The sequence below is a fragment of the Dioscorea cayenensis genome, chromosome 19 (genome assembly GCF_009730915.1).
Source record: "Dioscorea cayenensis subsp. rotundata cultivar TDr96_F1 chromosome 19, TDr96_F1_v2_PseudoChromosome.rev07_lg8_w22 25.fasta, whole genome shotgun sequence".
Taxonomy (NCBI): domain Eukaryota; kingdom Viridiplantae; phylum Streptophyta; class Magnoliopsida; order Dioscoreales; family Dioscoreaceae; genus Dioscorea; species Dioscorea cayenensis.
This window is the reverse complement of record NC_052489.1, coordinates 26,720,874-26,724,839: the sequence shown is the minus strand read 5'-3', so window position 1 is coordinate 26,724,839 and position 3,966 is coordinate 26,720,874. Positions and strand designations below refer to the sequence as shown.

Below are 3,966 nucleotides of genomic sequence, written 5' to 3'. Positions count from 1 at the left end.
GGGCTTACAAGGCCATCACATTCAGTGAGTTGGGTTTTGCTTAAAAAATAATAAAATAATATTATTATTTTTATTTTTCTAGGTTGATATTTCATTTGAAATTTCAAGAATTTGCTTAAAGTCTATGAACTTGCAAAAACATGAACAATGCATTGCTGTGAGGAAGTCTAGTAGTTTTTTACATGTCTGTCCAGATGAAAACAGGGGAAGTACACACTGAACACAAGCAGATTCACAAGGAATACTACACAACTAGTTTTTCCACACCAGATGAGAATACAGTGCACAGTGAGTTTGTGTTTATTAATTTTTATACAAGTATTTCATGAGAGCCGAGGGCGATGATGATCAGAATCACTATGGCAACAACGGAATAGAGCAGACGCATACAAGAGCAACAGCCGGTTTGTGCGCCTGTTGAGAATTGCAAGTCTCTTTTGCACCCGCTGCAGCATGATCAAATCAAGATTGTCAATATGAATTTATCATGGGAAGAACATCAATCAAAACAAAGTAGCTGACATGTATGAGAACAGAGGACACAAAGTTGCTTAAGAATTAGATATGATCCTATCCATCATGCCACCATTGTCAAGCATAGGTGCAGCTTATGGACTTCAGGAGGAGGTTTCTTATGTAGAACCGGATGGAGATTTCTTATCCATTGTGCTGATATTGTTTCCTCTCTAACTACCTAATTTCTTTTTCCAAGGGCATTCAATCACTGGCTTGGATACTAAACAGACATTTTGCTTTGAAAAGAAAAAACAGTTTGCAATTTGTTAGCCAGAAAATACAGAGTTCTATTTGGCATGGTTTGACATGGTTCTGCTAATTATTTAACCAGAGTTTTATATTTACATGAAACTATGCAAGACTAGAACCCTCCCCATGGGAAATGTGTCTCCAAGCTTGCTAAATCAGAAAAACTTCTTTCTAGTATAATGGAAGCCTTATTTCCAAAAGAAGCCAATCAATAATAAGTTTGGTTGTTCAAAACTTCATAAGAATAGCATTTGCTTTTTCTCCCTTGGTGCTGCTTAGTTCTTACAAAACAAAAGTTTTCAAATTTCCACAAAATGCACAATAATATCAGTTGATCAATGCCTTTGTTTACATTTCCTTAACTACAAAGACTAGCGTCATTTGAGAGGTGTCAATCTAAATAATAGATGAATAGATGATACAGTTACAACGCTGGTAAAAACTAAATAAATATTTGTGCTTAATTTTAGTAAGTCAAGACCATACACATAAACCAATATCATCAGCAGATAGCAACCACTAAATTATAGATAATGAAGTGAAAAGGAAAAAATGCTACCTGAAGCCGTGAGTCTGTCACGTCCACCTGTTGGTCCAAGGTCTCCTGCATTGGGGCAAACCAGTTAAAATAATGGGTGCTGCTGTGATCCACAACAAGTAAGAAATTTATGCACTGAATGATAAAGTCCATTTCAACAGAACATACAATGAGCCTTGTGTGCAAATTCAACTCTTCATTAACTGCCAATGCAATGTGTTTTGTACTTAAAACAGTCTCCCCAGCTCCTCAAGTCCCTCATCTTGCTCTACACAACCCAAGCCACAGATGATTAGCATCAGATATCAACTCAGTCATTAAAAACTGATCAGCAAGAAAACCACATAAATACCTTTCATAATTTGGCGTTGCAAGCCTACAATACCAGTGTTATCAATCCGCTATCCTGTTTATCTCTTCAACTGACCTGTTACTTGGTCCAAGCAAGTCTTCCCTGCATTCATAAACAATCACCACCACCAATAATGTCACCATGACATTTTATTAACTCTAAACCAGCTAGAATCTATTCATGAAAAAAATTCCCAAAAATATTGTCCACACACTAGGTTTTGATCACAGCAAAATGACAGTAACAAATTATTTAGAAAGCAAAATAGATTGATGGGAGAATACAGTACCTGTCAACAAAGTTTGACATATTCAATGTGGACGCCATCTGCTTAGTTTTAGACTTCAAATTTGAAAGTAGGTCTTCACGCTTGTGCACCTCCCTTTCTGTTCTGCATTTTGATAATTAAATGTGGGTGACACTAATACCAAAAAAGCAACCATCCACCATAACCTATAGTTCATAACAGTGTATATATATATTCTCTCAAATTCAAACAGATTTCTTCTGTATCCTATGGATTAGACACATACATTGCTCGCTTAGTAGGAAGATCCGATAAAAGGAATCCAATGTATCTAGTCGAGTCCCAAGTATCGTTAACTTCCTCCGAATAGCAGATGTATGACGTTGAGTTTCAGGCCCAGACGGCAGCAAAGATTTCCTCTCAGAGATCATGGTACTAATATCATCAGCCAACTTGGAAGCCTCATTGAATTCTTTCATCCATGAGTCCATTGCGAACGCCATGGCTGCAAAAATGATAAAGAATTTATCATCCCTACCATGAGGTAAAGGAATCTTTTCAATCACCAGTAAACATCAAAAGATAACCTGAAATCCAGAAAACAATAAATACTTGGAAAATAACCCATTACATTTCATTTCCAAGCTTTAAATTTGTAATAACCACACCCTCAGTTTTCTCAATACCCAAGCATTGATGAATGTCTCAGGAACCCTTGTTCACTGGTGCCATTAGCAAACCCCTAAACTCATACAACATGTTCTTAAACCAAATACCAGCTGATCTCTAGCTACTCAATTGAATTCAAGGATGCTTATACAAAACAAGTAATTCCATAAAAACTACAAGAAAAATCATCTCAAACGCAAAAAACCACAAACAAATCAAAACAAAATTCTTAAAATATTACAAGATTTTCACCGGAAAACCAACACAAATCTGCAGATTCTCGAACATTGATCATTCAATCGAAACCCTAATTCCATAAAGAAAAAGTGCAAACCTTTCGAATTGGGATGAACGAATGGCGACTTTTGGAGTCCCTCTCTCGATCTCGCTCCGTCGACGGTGATCCTGCTCTTCTTGAGCTTTTCTCTCCCTTCTCCGAAGCAAACCGCTGAAACCTTTTCTTTGTCCTTTCGTTTATCGTTTTACATAACACCCCCTAAAAATATTGTTTATTAATGGAAGTAATTTCTTGTCATTTGCTTTTTTTTCACCATTTTTTATTACTAATTTATTATTATTATTATTATTATTATTATTATTAGTGGAAGTGCTAAAAAACCCTTTAAGTTTGTAAAATTGCCAAAAACACCCGTTAGTTTTTCTGATCACGAAAATCCTCCTTTTTAAAAGCTACATGTTTTTTGATGCAGCTACATGTAACGGATGTGAGCGGAGTGAGTTTCAAATTTTTGGGACGAAAATGCCCTTGCATGGGGGAGTCGTGGGCTGCTGACCATCTCGGCGATTTGAGAGGAAGTGGGCGGTTTTCCGTAGGGGTAATCCCGAGAGGCAATTTATTGGAGCCGTTTACTTTTTTTTCTCAGACTCGCGTCTTCGACTTTTCCAGTTTCAGGGCATCTCCGAGTTGTCTCTGCGGTGAGCCTCTGTAATTGGCATTTCATCGACTTTTCCCTTTCACCGGTATCTCGAAGGAGAAGTCCCCCTGCTAGCTAGTTGGCATTTTCGTGGGTTCTGATCTAAGGTATTGAGTATGGTTTTATGTTAGCTGATACATTCTGAAAGAAAGATTTTTCGGTTTTTGTTTTTGTGCTCTGTTTTTTGTTGGAAGATATTGAAGTCTGCGAGGGATTTCTCGTTTCGGGGTTTTGTTAGTCTGTGAGGAGATTTCTCGGTGGGGTTTTGTTTTTGTTTTTGCGTTTTCAGTATGTATACTGCTATCGAAATAGTTTTTCGATTGTTATGATTTGTGTAATATTTATAATGTACATTTCCCCTTTCGTTTGATATGGTTAGGTTTACAAAATGAGGGTTGACGTTTAAGAAATGAGATGTTACGAGTTTAAAATTTGTTGTCTCTGTTTAAAGTATTCTCGT

The 3,966-nt window shown here is 36.9% G+C and overlaps 1 long non-coding RNA gene across 1 annotated transcript; it reads right to left on the bottom strand.

The window, feature by feature from the left end:
* Positions 1–400: 400 nt before the first annotated feature.
* On the bottom strand, positions 401–1,550 carry LOC120250141. The gene is made up of 3 exons (XR_005532949.1): positions 1,472–1,550; positions 1,325–1,369; positions 401–446 (listed from the first exon to the last, which is right to left on the bottom strand). It is a non-coding gene; the product is annotated as an uncharacterized LOC120250141 (long non-coding RNA).
* Between the last annotated feature and the right edge of the window lie 2,416 nt (positions 1,551–3,966).